This window comes from Pseudopipra pipra, chromosome W (genome assembly GCF_036250125.1).
Source record: "Pseudopipra pipra isolate bDixPip1 chromosome W, bDixPip1.hap1, whole genome shotgun sequence".
Taxonomy (NCBI): Eukaryota; Metazoa; Chordata; class Aves; order Passeriformes; family Pipridae; genus Pseudopipra; species Pseudopipra pipra.
The window spans coordinates 22931671-22953793 of NC_087580.1; positions in this window are offsets into that span (position 1 = coordinate 22931671).

Here is a 22123-nt window from a genome sequence, read left to right on the forward strand (position 1 = left end):
ATGGGAACCTGACAGTATCCATGAGGTTTTACAGTGTGGGAATGGCCACTGGATTCCATGAGGTTCCACAGAGTCACAGGGTCCATTTGGCTTCGTAAGGCTCTGCAGTGTGATAATGGACCCTTGATTCCACGAGTTTGCAAAATGTCTCAGGACTCCTTTCTGGTTCTAGGAGGCCCCACATATCACAGTGGCCCCTTGGTTCCATGAGATTCCACAGTGTCCCAGGAATCCTTTGGTTCCATGAGGCCCTGCAGTGTCACAGTGGCCTGGTAATTCCATGTGGTTCCACATTGTCCCAGGGTTCCTTTGGTTGAATGAGCTTCTGCAGTGTCACAGTGGCCCCTTGATTCCATCATTCCACAGTGTCCCAGGGCCCATTTAGCTCTATAAGGCTCTGCAGGATGACAATGGTCCCTTGATTCCACAAGGTCCTGAAATGTCTCAGGGTTCCTTTGGTTCCATGAGGCCCCACATGTCACAAAGGCCCCTTGACTCCATCAGGTTCCACAGTGCCACAATGGTCACTTGGGCTCAGTAATACCCTGCAGTGTCTCCTTGATTCCATGAGGTTCCACGGTGCCAGTATGGGCCCTTGATTTCTTGAGGTCCCTTTGTCTCCCTCACACTCTGCAGTGTCACAGTGGCCCCTTGATTCCATGAGGTTCTGAAAAGTCTCAGAGTTCCTTTGGTTCCATGAGGCCCTGCAGTGTCACAGTGACCTCTGAGTCCTCGAGGTTCCTCAGTGTCACAATGGCCCCTTGATTCCATGAGGGCCCAAAATGTCTCAGGGCATCCTTGATTCCATGAGGTTCCACAGTGTCCCAGGGTTCCTTTGGCTCCAGAAGGCCCTGCAGTGTCACAATGGCCCCTTTACTCCAGGAGGTTCCACAGTGTCCTTGCTGGAACACACAGGGCTGTAATGTTGTCACCCCTGCAGAGCTGCCTCCAGCTCTGGGCTCCAGCACAGCAAGGACATGGACCTGCTGGAGCGAGTCCAGAGGGGAGCACCAAGAGGATCAGAGGGATGGAGCAGCTCTGCTGTGAGGAAAGGCTGAGAGAATTGGGATTGTTCAGGCTGGAGAAAAGAAGGCTTTGGGGTGACCTAATTGTGGCCTTGCAGTGCCTGAAGGGAGCCAACAAGAAAGATGGAGAGAGACTTTGGACAAGGGCCTGGAGTGACAGGACAAGGGGAATGGCTTCACACTGAGAGAGGGCAGGGTTAGATGGGATATTAGGAAGAATTTCTGGACTGTGATGGTAGTGAGATCCTGGCACAGGTTTCTCAGAGAAGTTCTGGCTGCCCCATCCCTGGAAGTGTTCATGGCCAGGTTGGATGGGGCTCTGAGCTCTGGGTCTAGTGGAAGGTGTCCCTGCCCATGGCAGGGGGTTGGACTGAGATGCTCTTTAAGGTCCCTTCCCACCCAAACCATTCCATGATTCTGGGACTGGTGGGGGATGTGGGGGTTGGAGCTGACGGGCACAGAGACCCCAAAATGATGGAGTTTTCCATTCTGAGTGAAGGAAGGAGGGGGCAGCAGAACTGACAGCCTGGACTGCTGGTGGTCAGACTTTGTCCTGTTTGGGAGACTGACTGAGCTGGGTGTGAGTGTGGATGTGCTGGAGGGCAGGAAGGCTCTGCAGAGGGATCTGGACAGGCTGGATCAATAAGGCCAAGTGTCAGGGCCTGCCCTTGGCTCCCAACAACCCCCTGGAACGCTCCAGGCTGGGGACAGAGGGGTTGGAGAGCTGCTCAGCAGGAAGGGACTTGGGGGTGCTGCTTGACAGCAGCTGGATATGAGGCAGAGTGTGCCCAGGGGGGCAAGAAGGCCAAGGGCATCGTGGCCTTTGTGGAGAAGAGTGTGGCCAGCAGGAGCAGAGAACTGATTGCCCCTCTGTGCTGGGCACTGGGGAGGCCCCACCTGGAGTGCTGTGTCCAGTTCTGGGCCCTCAGTGCCAAAAGGTCCTTGAGGGGCTGGAGCGTGTCCAGAGAAGGGAACGGAGCTGGGGAAGGCTCTGGAAAACATGTCTGCTGAGGGACGGCTGAGGGAACTGGGCTGGTTGAGTCTGAAGAAGGGGAGGCTCAGGGGGGACCTCATTGCTCTCTGCAATGACCTGAAAGGAGGTTTTTAGTGGGGTGGGGGTTGGTCTTTTCTGCAAAGCCTTTAGTGACAGGAAGAGAGGAAACGGCCTTAAATTGCATCGGGCAAGGTTCATATTAGATATTCAAAAACCCTTTTTCCACTGAGAGAGTGTTGAGGCATTGGAACAAGTAGCCCAGGGAGGTGGTGGAGTCTCTGGAAGCATTCAGGTGGCATCTGGTTGTAGAGCTTTGGGAGGGGGTTTAGGGGTGATTCTGGTGGTACTGGGTTGACAGTTGGACTAGAAGATCTGGGAGGTCTCTTCCAACGTTGATGATTCTGTGATTCTCTGACCTGTCATCCCTGTTTGCAGGTTTGTGCTCTAACAAGACCCTGGGGATGTTTTCTCTGTTGGGTCCACAGAGATTGTGTTGTGTGAGCTTTTTTCCGCTACGATCAAAACAGGAGGAGTAATTAATGCTAAATCCAGCAGAGGTTTCCAAGTAATAACTTGGTCCAGTTTGTCCAACTGTGTACAAACAGGTGAGGAAAATCTGGAACTTTAGAAGGGTTAGTTTTTTACCTCATTAGCAGGATATCCAGGGGTGCACCAAGTGCCTGCCAGTGAGGAGCACAAGAGACCAGGAGACAGTGACAATATTGTTCTAATGTTAATCTCACTGGAGCACAGAGTGAGATCACTTCTGAGTTATGTTTCTTTAATTAGTGATTGGGAATAAAGAGAAAATCACATAGTTGATGACACTTTAGGATTTATTTCACACTCTTAGCAATAAGGTATTTTCCAGCTGGACTTTGAATAAGGTTCCATGGTATATTGCAAATTTCTGTCTCAAGTTAACAGTTTACTTCTTCCCAAAGAAATTCTCAGCAGCTAACACCCTTTCATCATCTGACTCTTTCCCTGATGGCTTGAGCTTGTTGCTCCTTTTGGTAAATACCCATTTGACACAATGCACTGGGCAGCTTCTGCCAAGTGCCACTGAATCTCACTTCTTCCCTTGCCTTGAGATCGTTGTGCTTTAAGAATCTGGCTGTTCAGATGCCCTGAAATGTCTCTAGTATTGCAATGGGAAGAAGCTTCCAGATGTGCTGTTTGGCACCCATGAAAAATGACCTGCCCAGAGAGCCATGGAAATGTAGGTGCTGCTCAGTTGCCCCTTGACTGAGACAGGCACTGCTGACAATGTTTTCCTTCCCCTCTCTGATTCCATTCCCAGTGTTTTGTATGGACTCCTTGGGGTCAGATTTTGATAAGTTAGTGCAGATGTGTGTTTGCAGGCATGTTCCTATTCTGTATTCCCTGATAAAATTCAATAAACTGATACCTGGCTTGAACTTTTTCACCCCCATAGTACTATGTTTATTTATTTCTACAGAACAGTTGGAGAAAATGAAGGTACACTTAGCCCCAGTTCACTTGCTGCTGTAATCTCTTCCCCTTTTTTCTTTTCCCCTCCCCTAAACTGATGGGTGACTGTGAAACCCAAGGTCAGGAATGTGGTTGGAATTCCAGGCCCCAGTCTGGGGGAGGTGACACTTTCAGTCCCCAGGGGAAGAAGCCACTGCTTTGTTTATCAAGAGGCAAAGGACAGCCCAGGATTTCTGGCTCTCCAAGCAGCAGCACTGGCAGGGAAGAGCTGCTGGCTTGGATGGAAGAGGGTTGAGAGAAAAGTAGTGATGGCTCACAGGGGGAGAGGAAACACGTGTTATTTGGGGGTGTAAAGCTGGGGGGGATGACAAGCTAACAAGGTAGTGGAAGCCACGGGAACAGGAAAAGGAGGGCTTAGAGGAGACAGATCAGGACAGAAGGAGAGACCATCATGTTTCAGTCCCTGAATATCAACTCTTAGGAGATAATGAACGAAACTAGAAACGAAGCTCACCTGTCCTTTGGTGAGTTTCCAAATGGATCAGCTGTCATATTTTGAGGAGGGTGTATTCCAGGGAACTTAACACAGAAAAGTGACGATATCAAATGACACATGTATGGGGATTCATTATGGATGATTTTTATATAAGAGAACACATAAACATGCAAAGATTTGAAAGCATTTTGGAATAAAAAACATTGAAAACCAGCCATTTAGGGTGTAAATCTATAAAAAGAAATGTGGAGGATGTGATGTCACAGGGGAGCAGTGATGTAACAGGGGAGATGTGATATCACAGGAGAGGATGTGATGTCACAGGGAGGATGTGATGTCATAGGAGAGCTGTGATGTCACAGAGGAGGATGTGATGTCATAGGAGACATGCGATGTCACAGAGGAGGATGTGATGTCCCAGAGAAGCTGTAATGTCACAGAGGAGGATGTGATTTCATAGGAAACATGCGACGTAAGGGAAGAGGATGTGATGTCCAGAGGAGGATGTGATATCATAGGAGACATGCGATGTCACAGGGAGGATGTGATGTCACAGGGGAGCTCTGATGTCACAGTCAAGGGTGTGATGTCACAGAGGAGGATGTGATGTCACAAGAGACATGCGATGTCACAAGGAGGATGTGATGACATAGGAGAGCTGTGATGTCACAGATGAGGTTGGGATGTCACAGAGGAGGATGTGATGTCACAGTGGAGCTGTGATGTCACAGAGGAGGATGTGATGTCATAGGAGACATGCGATGTCACAGAGGGGGATGTGATGTCACAGAGGAGGATGTGACATCATAGGAGACATGTGATGTCTGAGAGGACAATGTGATGTCACAGGGGAAGATGTTATGTTGCAGAAAGGATGTAATATCACAGGAGACATGTGATGTCTGAGACAAGGATGTGATGTCATAGGAGACATGCGATGTCACAGAAGGGGATATGATGTCACAGACGAGGATTTGATGTCATAGTGAGCTGCGATGTTGCTGGGAGGATGTGATGTCTCAGAGGAAGAAGTGATGTCACAGAAAGGATGTGATGTCACACTAAACCTATGATGTCACAGGACAGCTGTGATGTCCCAGAGGAGGATGTGATGTCACAGGAGACCTGTGGTGTTACAGAGGAGGATGTGATCTCATAGGCGACCTGTGATGTCACAGAGGGGATGTGATGTCACAGAGGAGGATGTGATGTCACAGAGGAGGATGTGACGTCATAGGGGACATGTGATGTCACAGAGAAGGATGTGATGTCACAGGAGATCTGTGCTGTCACAGAGGAGGATGTGATGTCATAGGAGACATGCGATGTCACAGGGGGGGTTATGATGTCACAGAGGAGGTTGTGATGTCCAGAGGTGTATGTGAAGTCACAGGGAGGATGTGAGGTCAAAGGAGACATGTGATGTCAAAGAGAAGCATTTGATGTCATAGAAGAAGATATGATGTCACAGGAGAGGATGTGATGTCATAGAGAGCTGTGATGTCACAGAGGTGAATGTGATGTCATAGGAGACATGCGATGCCACAGAGGGGGATGTGATGTCACAGGGGATCTGTGATGTCACAGAGGAGGATGTGACGTCATAGGAGACATGCGATGTCACAGGGGGGTTATGATGTCACAGAGGGGGATGTGATGTCACAGAGGAGGTGGTGACGTAGAGAGGTATATGTGAAGTCGCAGGCAGGATGCGATGTCATAGGAGACGTGATGTCACAGAGGGGGATGTGATGTCACAGGAGAACTGTAATGTCACAGAGGAGGATGTGATGTCACAGGAAACATGTGATGTCACAGAGGAGGATGTGATGTCACAGGGGATCTGTGATGTCACAGAGGAGGATGTGATGTCATAGGAGACATGCGATGTCACAGGGGGGGTTATGATGTCACAGAGGAGGTTGTGATGCCCAGAGGTGGATGTGAAGTCACGGGGAGGATGTGATGTCATAGGAGACATGCGATGTCACAGAGAAGCATTTGATGTCATAGAGGAGGATATGATGTCAGAGGAGAGGATGTGACGTCATGGAGAGTTGTCGTGTTGCAGGCAGGATGTGATGTCACAGAGGAGGATGTGATGTCACAGAAAGGATGTGAGGTCACAGTAGAGCTGTGGTGTCATAGGAGAGCTGTGATGTCAGAGAGGAGGATGTGATGTCACCGGAGAGCTGTGATGTCACAGAGGAGGATGTGATTTCATAGGAGACATGCGATGTCACAGAGGGGGTTATGATGTTACAAAGGAGGTTGGGATGCCCAGAGTTGGATGTGATGTCACAGGGAGGATGTGATGTCATAGGAGACATGCGATGTCACAGAGGAGGATGTGATGTCACAGAGGAGGATGTGATGTCACAGAGGAGGATGTGGTGTCAGAGTGGAGTTGTGATGTCACAGAGGGGGATGTGATGTCACAGAAAGGATGTGATGTCACAGAGAGCTGTGATGTCACAGAGGTGAATGTGATGTCATAGGAGACATGCGATGTCACAGAGGGGGATGAGATGTCAGAGAGGAGGATGTGATGTCGTAGAGAACTGTGATGTTGCAGGGAGGATGTGATGTCACAGAGGAGGATGTGATGTCATAGGAGACATGTGATGTCACAGAGGGGGATGTGATATCACAGAGGAGGATATGATGTCACAGGGGAAGATGTGATGCCACAGAGGATGATGTGATGTCACAGAGGTGGTTGTGATGTCACAGAGGAGGATGTGATGTCATAGGAGACATGCGATGTCACAGAGGAGGATATGATGTCAGAGAGGAGGTTCGGATGTCACAGAAGAGGATGTGATGTCTTAGTGGAGCTGTGATGTCGCAGAGGAGGATGTGATGTCATAGGCAGGCAGGATGTGATGTCACAGAGGGGGATGCTATGTCACAGAGGGGGATATGATGTCACAGAGGGGGATGTGATGTCACAGAGGAGGATGTGACGTCAAAGGAGACACATGATGTCTGAGACAAGGATGTGAAGTCATAGGAGACATACGATGTCACAGAGGAGTATGTGATGTCACAGAGGAGGATGTGATGTCTAAGAAAGGATGTGATGTCACAGAGAGTTGTGATGTCACAGAGGTGAATGTGATGTCATAGGAGACATGCGATGCCACAGAGGGGGATGTGATGTCACAGGAAAGCTGTGATGTCACAGAGGAGGATGTGACATCATAGGAGACATGCGATGTCACAGGGGGGTTATGATGTCACAGAGGGGGATGTGATGCCACAGAGGAGGTGGTGACGTAGAGAGGTATATGTGAAGTCGCAGGCAGGATGCGATGTCATAGGAGACGTGATGTCACAGAGGGGGATTTGATGTCACAGAGAAGGATGAGATGTCACATGGAGCTGCAATGTCACAGAGAAGGATGTGATGTCACAGGAGAACTGTAATGTCACAGAGGAGGATGTGATGTCTAAGAAAGGATGTGATGTCACAGAGAGCTGTGATGTCACAGAGGTGAATGTGATGTCATAGGAGACATGCGATGCCACAGAGGGGGATGTGATGTCACAGGGGATCTGTGATGTCACAGAGGAGGATGTGATGTCATAGGAGACATGCGATGTCACAGGGGGGGTTATGATGTCACAGAGGAGGTTGTGATGCCCAGAGGTGGATGTGAAGTCACGGGGAGGATGTGATGTCATAGGAGACATGCGATGTCACAGAGAAGCATTTGATGTCATAGAGGAGGATATGATGACAGAGGAGAGGATGTGACGTCATGGAGAGTTGTCGTGTTGCAGGCAGGATGTGATGTCACAGAGGAGGATGTGATGTCACAGAAAGGATGTGAGGTCACAGTAGAGCTGTGGTGTCATAGGAGAGCTGTGATGTCAGAGAGGAGGATGTGATGTCACCGGAGAGCTGTGATGTCACAGAGGAGGGTGTGATGTCATAGGAGACATGCGATGTCACAAGGAGGATGTGATGACATAGGAGAGTTGTGATGCCACAGAGGAGGATGTGATGTCACAGAGGAGGTTGGGATGTCACAGAGGAGGATGTGATGTCACAGGGGAAGATGTGATGTCACAGAGGAGGATGTAATGTCACAAAGGAGGATGTGACATCATAGGAGACATGTGATGTCTGAGACAAGGATGTGATGTCATAGGAGACATGCTATGTCACAGAGGGAGGATGTGATGTCACAGAGGAGGATGTTATGTCACAGAGAGCTTTGAGGTCACAGAGGAGAACGTGATGTCACAGAGGAAGATGTGATGTCACAGAAAGGATGTGATGTCACAGAGAGCTGTGATGTCACAGAGGTGAATGTGATGCCATAGGAGACATGCGATGTCACAGAGGGGGATGAGATGTCAGAGAGGAGGATGTGATGTCGTAGAGAACTGTGATGTTGCAGGGAGGATGTGATGTCACAGGGGGGATGTGATGTCACAGAGGAGGATATGATGTCACAGGGGAAGATGTGATGCCACAGAGGACGATGTGATGTCACAGAGGAGGATGTGATGTCACAGACAAGGATGTGATGTCATAGGAGACATGTGATGTCTGAGACAAGGATGTGATGTCATAGGAGACATGCAATGTCACAAGGAGGATGTGATGACATAGGAGAGTTGTGATGCCACAGAGGAGGATGTGATGTCACAGAGGAGGTTGGGATGTCACAGAGGAGGATGTGATGTCACAGGGGAAGATGTGATGTCACAGAGGAGGATGTAATGTCACAGAGGAGGATGTGACATCATAGGAGACATGTGATGTCTGAGACAAGGATGTGATGTCATAGGAGACATGTGATGTCACAGAGGGAGGATGTGATGTCACAGAGGAGGATGTTATGTCACAGAGAGCTTTGAGGTCACAGAGGAGAACGTGATGTCACAGAGGAAGATGTGATGTCACAGAAAGGATGTGATGTCACAGAGAGCTGTGATGTCACAGAGGTGAATGTGATGCCATAGGAGACATGCGATGTCACAGAGGGGAATGAGATGTCAGTAAGGAGGATGTGATGTCGTAGAGAACTGTGATGTTGCAGGGAGGATGTTATGTCACAGAGAGCTGTGATGTCACAGAGGAGAATGTGATGTCACAGAGGAAGATGTGATGTCACAGAAGGAATGTGATTTCACAGAGAGCTGTGATGTCACAGAGGAGGATGTGATGTCATAGGAGACATGTGATGTCACAGAGGGGGATGTGATGTCACAGAGGAAGATGTGATGCCACAGAGGACGATGTGATGTCACAGAGGAGGATGTGATGTCACAGACAAGGATGTGATGTCATAGGAGATGTGATTTCTGAGAGATGGATGTGATGTCATAGGACACATGCGATGTCACAGAGGAGTAGGTGATGTCACAGAGGAGGATGTGATGAAACAGGGAGCTGCAATGTCACAGAGTTGGATGTGAAGTCACAGGGAGGATGTGATGTCACAGAGGAGGATGTGATGTCATAGGAGACATGTGATGTCTGAGACAAGGATGTGATGTCATAGGTGACATGCGATGTCACAGAAGGGGATATGATGTCACAGACGAGGATTTGATGTCATAGTTAGCTGCGATGTTGCAGGCAGGATGTGATGTTACCGAGGAAGATGGGATGTCACAGAAAGGATGTGATGTCACAGTAGAGCTGTGATGTCACAGGAGAGCTGTTATGTCACAGAGGAGGATGTGAGGTCACAGTGGAGCTGTGATGTCACAGAGGAGAGTGTGATGTCACAGAGGAAGATGTGATGTCATAGGAGACATGCGATGTCACAGAGGAGGATGTGATGTCACAGAGGAGGATATGATGTCACAGAGGAGATTGGGATGTCACAGACAAGGATATGATGTCACAGTGGAGCTGTGATGTCACAGAGGAGTATGTGATGTCACAGAGGAGGATGTGATGTCACAGAGGAGGATGTTATGTCACGGAGAGTTGTGATGTCACAGAGGAGAATGTGATGTCACAGGAAGGATGTGATGTCACAGAGGGGGTTATGATTTCACAGAGGAGGTTGGGATGTCGCAGAGGAGGATGTTATGTCACAGAGAGCTGCGATGTCACAGAGTTGGATGTGATGTCACCGAGGAAGATGTGATGTCACAGAAAGGATGTGATGTCACAGAGAGCTGTGATGTCACAGAGGTGGATGTGATGTCATAGGTAACATGCGATGTCACAGAGGAGGATATGATGTCAGAGAGGAGGTTGGGATGTCACAGAGGAGGATGTGATGTCTTAGTGGAGCTGTGATGTCGCAGAGGAGGGTGTGATGTCATAGGCAGGCAGGATGTGATGTCACAGAGGGGAATGCTATGTCACAGAGGGGGATATGATGTCACAGCGGAGGATGTGATGTCACAGAGGAGGATGTGACGTCAAAGGAGACACATGAGGTCTGAGACAAGGATGTGAAGTCATAGGAGACATACGATGTCACAGAGGAGTATGTGATGTCACAGAGGAGGATGTGATGTCTAAGAAAGGATGTGATGTCACAGAGAGCTGTGATGTCACAGAGGTGAATGTGATGTCATAGGAGACATGCGATGCCACAGAGGGGGATGTGATGTCACAGGGGATCTGTGATGTCACAGAGGAGGATGTGACGTCATAGGAGACGTGCGATGTCACAGAGGGGGTTATGATGTCACAGAGGGGGATGTGATGTCACAGAGGAGGTGGTGACGTAGAGAGGTATATGTGAAGTCGCAGGCAGGATGCGATGTCATAGGAGACGTGATGTCACAGAGGGGGATGTGATGTCACAGAGAAGGATGAGATGTCACATGGAGCTGCAATGTCACAGAGAAGGATGTGATGTCACAGGAGAACTGTAATGTCACAGAGGAGGATGTGATGTCACAGGAAACATGTGATGTCACAGGGGATCTGTGATGTCACAGAGGAGGATGTGATGTCACAAGAAACATGTGATGTCGCAGAGGAGGATGTGATGTCACAGGGGATCTGAGATGTCACAGAGGAGGATGTGATGTCATAGGAGACATGCGATGTCACAGGGGGGGTTATGATGTCACAGAGGAGGTTGTGATGCCCAGAGTTGGATGTGAAGTCACGGGGAGGATGTGATGTCATAGGAGACATGCGATGTCACAGAGAAGCATTTGATGTCATAGAGGAGGATATGATGTCAGAGGAGAGGATGTGACGTCATGGAGAGCTGTCGTGTTGCAGGCAGGATGTGATGTCACAGAGGAGGATGTGATGTCACAGAAAGGATGTGACGTCACACTAGAGCTGTGGTGTCATAGGAGAGCTGTGATGTCAGAGAGGAGGATGTGATGTCACCGGAGAGCTGTGATGTCACAGAGGAGGGTGTGTTGTCACAGAGGAGGATGTGATGTCATAGGAGACATGCGACGTCACAAGGAGGATGTGATGACATAGGAGAGTTGTGATGCCACAGAGGAGGATGTGATGTCACAGAGGAGGTTGGGATGTCACAGAGGAGGATGTGATGTCACAGGGGAAGATGTGATGTCACAGAGGAGGATGTGACATCATAGGAGACATGTGATGTCTGAGACAAGGATGTGATGTCATAGGAGACATGTGATGCCACAGAGGGAGGATGTGATGTCACAGAGGAGGATGTTATGTCACAGAGAGCTGTGATGTCACAGAGGTGAATGTGATGTCATAGGAGACATGCGATGTCACAGAGGGGGATAAGATGTCAAAGAGGAGGATGTGATGTCGTAGAGAGATGTGATATCACAGGAGAGGCTGTGATGTCACAGGGAGGATGTGATGTCATAGGAGAGCTGTGATGTCACAGAGGAGGATGTGATGTCATAGGAGACATGCGATGTCACAGAGGAAGATGTGATGTCCCAGAGAAGCTGTAATGTCACAGAGGAGGATGTGATTTCATAGGAAACATGCGACGTAAGAGAAGAGGATGTGATGTCCAGAGGAGGATGTGATATCATAGGAGACATGCGATGTCACAGGGAGGATGTGATGTCACAGAGGAGCTCTGATGTCACAGTCAAGGGTGTGATGTCACAGAGGAGGATGTGATGTCACAGGAGACATGCGATATCACAAGGAGGATGTGATGTCACAGATGAGGTTGGGATGTCACAGAGGAGGATGTGATGTCATAGGAGACATGCGATGTCACAGAGGGGGATGTGATGTCACAGAGGAGGATGTGACATCATAGGAGACATGTGATGTCTGAGAGGACAATGTGATGTCACAGGGGAAGATGTTATGTTGCAGAAAGAATGTGATATCACAGGAGAGCTGTGATGTCACAGAGGAGGATGTGATGTCATAGGAGACATGCGATGTCACAGAAGGGGATATGATGTCACAGACGAGGATTTGATGTCATAGTGAGCTGCGATGTTGCTGGGAGGATGTGATGTCTCAGAGGAAGATGTGATGTCACAGAAAGGATGTGATGTCACACTAAACCTATGATGTCACAGGACAGCTGTGATGTCACAGAGGAGGATGTGATGTCACAGGAGACCTGTGGTGTTACAGAGGAGGATGTGATCTCATAGGTGACCTGTGATGTCACAGAGGGGATGTGATGTCACAGAGGAAAATGTGCTGTCACAGAGGAGGATGTGACGTCATAGGGGACATGTGATGTCACAGACAAGGATGTGATGTCATAGTAGACATGCGATGTCTCAGAGGAGGATGTGATGTCAAAGAGGAGGATATGATGTCACAGAGGAGATTGGGATGTTACAAACAAGGATATGATGTCACCGTGGAGCTGTGATGTCACAGAGGAGGATGTGATGTCACAGAGGAGGATGTTATGTCACAGGAGAGCTGTGATGTCACAGAGGAGGATGTGATGTCACAGGAGAGGATGTGATGTCATAGGAGACATGTGATGTCACAAGGAGGATGTGATGTCACAGAGGAAGATGTGATGTCACAGAAAGGATGTGATGTCACAGTAAAGCTGTGATGTCACAGGAGAGCTGTGATGCCACAGAGGAGGATGTGATGTCATAGGAGAGCTGTCATGTCACAGAGGAGGATATGATGTCACAGAAGGATGTGATGTCATAGGAGACATGAAATTTCACAGGGCAGGATGTGATGTCACAGAGGAGGATGTGATGTCAGAGAGGAGGATGTGATGTCCCAGAGGAGGATGTGGTGTCACAAGAAAGCTGTGATGTCATAGGAGAGCTGTGATGTCACAGAGAAGGATGTGATGTCACAGAGAGCTGTGATGTCACTCAGGAAGATTTGATGTCACTGATGAAGATGTGATGTCACAGAAGGGGATGTGATGTCACCGGAGACCTGTGATGTCACAGAGAACGGTGTGATGTCATAGGAGACGTGATGTCTCAGACAAGGATGTGATGTCATAGGAGACATGCGACATCGCAGAGAGGGGGGGTGATGTCACAGAGGAGGATGTGATGTCCAGAGGTGGATGTAAAGTCACAGAGGAGGATGTGATGTCACAAAGAGGATGTGATGTCACAGAAGGGATGTGATGTCACAGAGAGCTGTGATGTCGCAGAGGTGAATGTGATGTCATAGGAGACATGCGATGTCACAGAGGGGGATGTGATGTCACAGGGGATCTGTGATGTCACAGAGGAGGATGTGATTTCATAGGAGACATGCGATGTCACAGAGGGGGTTATGGTGTCACAAAGGAGGTTGGGCTGCTCAGAGTTGGATGTGATGTCACAGGGAGGATGTGATGTCATAGGAGACGTGCGATGTCACAGAGGAGGATGTGATGTCACAGAGGAGGATGTGATGTCACAGAGGACGATGTGATGTCACAGTGGAGCTGTGATGTCACAGAGGAGGATGTGATGTCATAGGAGACATGTGATGTCACAGAGGTGGATGTGATGTCACAGAGGAGGATATGATGTCACAGGGAAAGATGTGATGTCACAGAGGAGGATGTGATGCCACAGGCAGGGATGTGATGTCATAGGAGACATGTGATGTCTGAGAGAAGGATGTGATGTCATAGGAGAAATGCGATGTCACAGAGGAGAAGGTGATGTCACAGAGGAGGATGTGATGTAACAGGGAGCTGCAATGTCACAGAGTTGGATGTGATGTCACAGAGGAGGATGTGATGTCATAGGAGACATGCGATGTCACAGAGGAGGATGTTATGTCACAGAGAGCTGCGATGTCACAGAGGAGGATGTGATGTCAACAAGAAAGATGTGATGTCACAGAAAGGATGTGATGTCACAGAGAACTGTGATGTCATAGAGGTGAATGTGATGTCATAGGAGACATGCGATGTCACAGAGGGGGACGTGATGTCACAGGAGATCTGTGATGTCACAGAGGAGGATGTGATTTCATAGGAGACATGCGATGTCACAGAGAGGGTTATGATGTCACAAAGGAGGTTGGGATGCCCAGAGTTGGATGTGATGTCACAGGGAGGATGTGATGTCATAGGAGACGTGCGATGTCACAGAGGAGGATGTGATGTCACAGAGGAGGATGTGACGTCAAAGGAGACACATGATGTCTGAGACAAGGATGTGAAGTCATAGGAGACATACGATGTCACAGAGGAGTATGTGATGTCACAGAGAAGGGTGTGATGTCACAGGGGATCTGTGATGTCCCAGAGGAGGATGTGACATCATAGGTAACGTGATGTCACAGACAAGGATGTGATGTCATAGGAGACATGCGACATCGCAGAGAGGGGGAGTGATGTCACAGAGGAGGATGTGATGTCCAGAGGTGGATGTGATGTCACAGAGGAGAATGTTATGTCACAGAGAGCAGCGATGTCACAGAGGGGGATGTGATGTCACAGGGGATCTGTGATGTCACAGAGGAGGATGTGATTTCATAGGAGACATGCGATTTCACAGAGGGGGTTATGGTGTCACAAAGGAGGTTGGGCTGCTCAGAGTCGGATGTGATGTCACAGGGAGGATGTGATGACATAGGAGACGTGCGATGTCACAGAGGAGGATGTGATGTCACAGAGGAGGATGTGATGTCACAGAGGAGGATGTGATGTCGCAGTGGATCTGTGATGTCACAGAGGAGGATGTGATGTCATAGGAGCCATGTGATGTCTGAGACACGGATGTGATGTCATAGGAGACATGCGATGTCACAGAGGAGGATGTGTTGTCACAGAGGAAGATGTGATGACATAGAAAGGATGTGATGTCACAGTAGAACTGTGATGTCATAGGAGAGCTGTGATGTCACAGAGGAGGATGTGATGTCACAGTGGAGCTGTGATGTCACAGAGGAGGAGGATGTGATGTCTTAGGAGACATGCGATGTCACAGAGGGGGATGAGATGTCAGAGAGGAGGATGTGAAGTCATAGAGAACTGTGATGTTGCAGGGAGGATGTGACGTCACAGAGGAGGATGTGATGTCATAGGAGACATGTGATGTCACAGAGGGGGATGTGATGTCACAGAGGAGGATATGATGTCACAGGGGAAGATGTGATGTCACAGAGGGGGATGTGATGTCTCAGAGGAGGATGTGATTTCACAGGCGGGGATGTGATGTCACAGGAGACATGCGATGTCACAGAGGAGAAGGTGATATCACAGAGGAGGATGTGATGTAACAGGGAGCAGCAATGTCACAGAGTTGGATGTGATGTCACAGAGGAGGATGTGATGTCATAGGAGACATGCGATGTCTCAGAGGAGGATGTGATGTCACCAAGAAAGATGTGATGTCACAGAAAGGATGTGATGTCACAGAAAGCTGTGATGTCATAGAGGTAAATGTGATGTCATAGGAGACATGCGATGTCACAGAGGGGGACGTGATGTCACAGGGGATCTGTGATGTCACAGAGGAGGATGTGTTTTCATAGGAGACATGCGATGTCACAGAGAGGGTTATGATGTCACAAAGGAGGTTGGGATGCCCAGAGTTGGATGTGATGTCACAGGGAGGATGTGATGTCATAGGAGACGTGCGATGTCACAGAGGAGGATGTGATGTCACAGAGGAGGATGTGACGTCAAAGGAGACACATGATGTCTGAGACAAGGATGTGAAGTCATAGGAGACATACAATGTCACAGAGTAGTATGTGATGTCACAGAGGAGGATGTGATGTCAGAGTGGAGTTGTGATGTCACAGAGGAGGATGTGATGTCATAGGCAGGCAGGATGTGATGTCACAGAGGGGGATGTGATGTCACAGAGGAGGATATGATGTCACAGGAGAGGATGTGACGTCACAGCGGAGGACGTAATGTCACAGAGGATGATGTGATGTCATAGGAGACATGTGATGTCACAGAGGGGGATGTGATGTCACAGAGGAGGTTGTGATGTAACAGAGGAGGATGTGATGTCACAAAGAGGATGTGATGTCATAGGAGACATGCGATGTAACAGAAGAGGATATGATGTCAGACAGGAGGATGTGATGTCATAGGAGACATGCGATGCCACAGAGGAGGATGTGATGTCACAGAGGAGGATGCCATGTCAGATGGAGCTGCGATGTCACAGAGAAGGATGTGATGTCACAGCAGAGCTGTATTGTCACAGAGGAGGATGTGATGTCACAGAGGAAGATGTGATGTCACAGTAGAGATGTGATGTCGTAGGAGAGCTGTGATGTCACAGAGGAGGATGTGATGTCACAGGAGAGCTGTGGTGTCACAGAGGAGGATGTGATGTCACAGAGGAGGATGTGATGTCACAGGAGAGCTGTGATGTCACAGAGGAGGATGTGATGTCACAGGAGAGGATGTGATGTCATAGGAGACATGTGATGTCACAAGGAGGATGTGATTACATAGGAGAGCTGTGATGTCACAGAGGAGAATGGGATGTCACAGAGGAAGATGTGATGTCACAGAAAGGATGTGATGTCACAGTAAAGCTGTGATGTCACAGGAGAGCTGTGATGCCACAGAGGAGGATGTGACGTCATAGGAGAGCTGTCATGTCACAGGGCAGGATGTGATGTCACAGAGGAGGATGTGATGTCACAGAGGAGGATGTGATGTCACAAGAAAGCGGTGATGTCATAGGAGAGCTGTGATGTCACAGAGAAGGATGTGATGTCACAGGGAGCTGTGATGTCATTGAGGAGGATGTGATGTCACAGGAGATCTCTGATGTCACAGAGGAGGATGTGACATCATAGGAGACGTGATGTCACAGACAAGGGTGTGATGTCATAGGAGACATGCGACATCACAGAGGGGCGTGTGATGTCACAGAGGAGTATGTGATGTCACAGAGGAGGATGTGATATCACTGGGGGGGATGTGATGTCCAGAGGTGGATGTGAAGTCACAGAGGAGGGTGTGATGTCACAGTAAGCATGTGATGTCATTGAGGAGGATGTGATGTCACAGAGGAGGATGTGATGTCACAGAGGAGGATGTGATGTCACAGAGGAGGATGCGATGTCACAGAGAGCTGCGATGTCACAGAGGAGGATGTGATGTCACCAAGGAAGATTTGATGTCACAGAAATGATGTGATGTCACAGAGAGCTGTGATGTCACAGAGTTGAATGTGATGTCATAAGTGACAAGCGATGTCACAGAAGGGGATATGATGTCACAGAAAAGGATGTGATGTCATAGAGAGCTGTGATTTTGCAGGGAGGATGTGATGTCTCAGAGGAAGATGTGATGTCACAGAAAGGATGTGATGTCACAGTAAAGCTGTGATGTCACAGGAGAGCTGTGATGCCACAGAGGAGGATGTGACGTCATAGGAGAGCTGTCATGTCACAGAGGAGGATATGATGTCACAGAAGGATGTGATGTCTTAGGAGACATGAAATTTCACAGGGGAGGATGTGATGTCACAGAGGTGGATGTGATGTCACAGAGGAGGATGTGATGTCACAGAGGAGGATGTGGTGTCACAAGAAAGTTGTGATGTCATAGGAGAGCTGTGATGTCACAGAGAAAGATGTGATGTCACAGGAGAGCTGTGGTGTCACAGAGGAGGATGTGATGTCACAGGAGAGGATGTGATGTCATAGGAGACATGTGATGTCACAAGGAGGATGTTATTACATAGGAGAGCTGTGATGTCACAGAGGAGAATGTGATGTCACAGAGGAGGAGATGATGTCACAGGAGAGGATGTGATGTCACAGCAGATGATGTAATGTCACAGAGGAGGATGTGATGTCATAGGAGACATGTGATGTCTGAGACAAGGATGTGATGTCATAGGTGACATGCGATGTCACAGAGGGGGATGTGATGTCACAGAGGAGGTTGTGATGTCACAGAGGAGGATGTGACTTCATAGGAGACATGTGATGTCTGAGATAAGGATGTGATGTCATAGGAGACATGCGATGTCACAGAGGAGGATGTGAAGTCACAGAGGAGGATGTGATGTCATAGGAGAGCTGTGATGCCACAGAGGAGGATGTGACGTCATAGGAGAGCTGTCATTTCACAAAGGAGGATTTGATGTCACAGAAGGATGTGATGTCATAGGAGACATGCGATGTCACAGAGGAGGATGTGATGTCACAGAGAGCTGCAATGTCACAGAGGAGGATCTGATGTCACCAAGGAAGATGTGATGTCACAGAAAGGATGTGATGTCACAGAGAGCTGTGATGTCACAGAGGTGAGTGTGATGTCATAGGAGACATGCGATGTCACAGAGGGGGATAAGATGTCACAGAAGAGGATATGATGTCACAGAGAAGGATGTGATGTAACAGAGGAGGATGTGATGTCACAAAGAGGATGTCATAGGAGACATGCGATGTCACAGAAGAGGATATGATGTCAGAGAGGAGGATGTGATGTCATAGGAGACATGCGATGCCACAGAGGAGGATGTGATGTCACCGAGGAGGATGCTATGTCACATGGAGCTGCGATGTCACAGAGAAGGATGTGATGTCACAGGAGAGCTGTAATGTCACAGGGGAGGATGTGATGTCACTAGGAGGATGTGATGTCATAGGAGACATGCGATGTCACAGAAGGGGATATCATGTCACAGAGGAGGATGTGATGTCACAGAGGAGGATGTGACATCATAGGAGACATGCGAAGTCACAGAGAAGGATTTGATGTCACAGAGGAAGATGTGATGTCACAGAAAGGATGTTTTGTCACACTAGAGCTATGATGTCACAGGAGAGCTGTGATGTCACAGAGGAGGATGTGATGACACAGGAGAGCAGTGATGTCACAGAGGTGGATGTGATGTCATAGGAGACATGCGATGTCACAGAGGAGGATGTGAAGTCACAGGGAGGATGTGATGTCATAGAATACATGTGATGTCGCAGAAAAGCATTTGATGTCATGGAGGAGGATATGATGTCACAGGAGAGGATATGATGTCACAGAGGAGGGTGTGATGTCACAGGGAGCTGCAATGTCGCAGAGAAGGATGTGATGTCAGAGGAGAACTGAAATGTCACGAAGGAGGATGTAAAGTCACAAGGAGGATGTGATGTCATAGGAGAAATGCGAGGACACAGAAGGGGATATGATGTCAGAGAAAAGGATGTGATGTCATAGAGAGCTGTGATTTTGCAGGGAGGATGTGATGTCTCAGAGGAAGATGTGATGTCACAGTAGAGATGTGATGTCGTAGGAGAGCTGTGATGTCACAGAGGAGGATGTGATGTCACAGAGGAGGGTGTGATGTCATAGGAGACATGTGATGTCTGAGACAAGGATGTGATGTCATAGGAGACATGTGATGTCACAGAGGGGGATGTGATGTCACAGAGGAGGATGTGATGTCTCAGTAGAAGAGTGATGTCACAGAGGAGGTTGTGATGTCACAGGAATCTGTGATGTCACAGAGTAGGGTGTAATGTCACAGAGGAGGATGATGTCACGTCATAGGAGACATGTGATGTCACAGAGGAGGATGTAATGTCACAGAGGAGGATGTGATGTCCCAAAGGAGGATGTGATGTCACAGAGGAGGATGTGATGTCATAGGAGACATGTGATGTCAGAGAGGTGGATAAGATGTCACAGGGGAGCTGTGATGTCACAGAGTAGGATGTGATATCACAGGATAGGATGTGATGTCATAGGAGACATGCTATGTCACAGAGGAGGATGTGATGGCACAGAGGAGGATGTGATGTCACAGAAGGTGATATGATGTCCTAGAGGAGGATGTGATATCACAGAGAGCTCTGATGTCACAGAGGTGGATGTGATGTCACAGGAGACATGCGATGTCACAGAGGAGGATGTGATGTCACAGACGGGGATAGAATCATAGAATCATAGAATTGTTTGGGTTGGAAAAGACCTCAGAGATCGTCGAGTCCAACCCTTGGTCCAAATCCAGTCCATTTACTAGATCATGGCACTCAGTGCCACGTCCAATCTGCGTTTGAAAATCTCCAGGGATGGTGAATCCACCACCTCTCTGGGCAGCCCATTCCAGTGCCTGATTACTCTCTCTGTAAAGAATTTTCTCCTGATATCCAAGTTAAATTTCCCCTGGCAGAGCTTAAGCCCGTGCCCCCTTGTCCTATTGCTGAGTGCCTGAGAGAAGAGACCAACCCCCACCTGGCTAGAACTTCCCTTCAGGTAGTTATAGACGGTGATGAGGTCACCTCTGAGCCTCCTCTTCTCCAGGCTAAACAACCCCAGCTCCCTCAGCCTCTCCCCATAGGACTTATGCTCCAGTCCCTTCACCAGCCTTGTTGCTCTTCTCTGGACCCGCTCCAGCACCTCAATATCCTTCCTGAACTGAGGGGCCCAGAACTGAACACAATATTCAAGGTGTGGCCTCACCAACGCAGAGTACAGGGGAAGGATCACTTCCCTGCTCCTGCTGGCCACGCTATTTTTGATACAGGACAAGATCCCATTGGCCTTCTTGGCCACCTGGGCACACTGTTGGCTCATGTTGAGCTTCCTGTCAATTAGTACCCCCAGGTCCCTTTCTGCCTGGCTGCTCTCCAGCCACTCTGTGCCCAGCCTGTAGCACTGCAGGGGGTTGTTGTGGCCAAAGTGCTGGACCCGGCACTTGGCTTTATTGAACTTCATCCCATTGGAATCAGCCCATCTCTCCAGCCTATCCAGACCCCTCTGCAGAGCCCTCCTGCCTTCCAGCAGGTCGACACTCCCTCCCAATTTGGTGTCATCTGCAAATTTGCTGATGATGGACTCAATCCCCTCATCTAAATCATCAATAAAGATGTTAAACAGGACTGGGCCCAACACTGACCCCTGGGGAACACCACTGGTGATCGGCCGTCAGCTGGATGCAGCTCCATTCACCAGCACTCTCTGGGCCCGACCCTCCAGCCAGCTCCTAATCCAGGAGAGGGTACACTTGTCCAAGCCATGGGCTACCAGCTTTTCCAGGAGTATATTATGGGAGACAGTGTCAAAGGCCTTGCTGAAGTCCAGATAGACCACATCCACAGCCTTCCCCTCATCCACCAGGTGGGTCACCTGATCGTAAAAAGAGATCAGCTTGGTCAGACAGGATCTGCCCCTCCTAAACCCATGTTGGCTGGGTCTGATCCCTTGTCCATCCTGAAGGTGCTGTGTGATTGCACTCAGGATGATCTGCTCCATAACCCTGCCAGGCACCGAGGTCAGGCTGACAGGCCTGTAGTTGCCAGGGTCCTGCTTGCAGCCTTTTTTGTGGATTGGGGTGACATTCGCCAACCTCCAATCATTTGGGACCTTCCATTATTGGAGTACCTGCGCCAATATGTGTCCTTAAACCAGGACAGGTTGCTCAAGGGCTCCTGAAATTTGGCATCATCCACAAAGGACTTGAAAATACATTTTGTCCCATTGTACAGAGAGATAATAAAGATGCTCTATAGTGGTGTTCAAGGACTGGTCACTGAAGGATTTCACCAGGAAGTTGCTGCCAAGAGGACTTTGTACCATGGATTTTATTTGACACTCTTCATTCAGCCAACTTCCCACCCACCACATCTTCCACTTCTTCAGTCCAGCTCTCACCAGTCTGGCCATAAGGAGACCACAGGAGACCATGTCAAGGGCCTTGATAAAGTCTAGGCACAAAACATCCCCTTCTTTTCCCTCCCACAGGGGTTCTGCAATCCCTGCCTTGTCCTTCCCATGCCTGGCAATGGCTGCAGGAGGACTTGCCCTCTCCCCTTCCCTGCTGAGCCTGAGC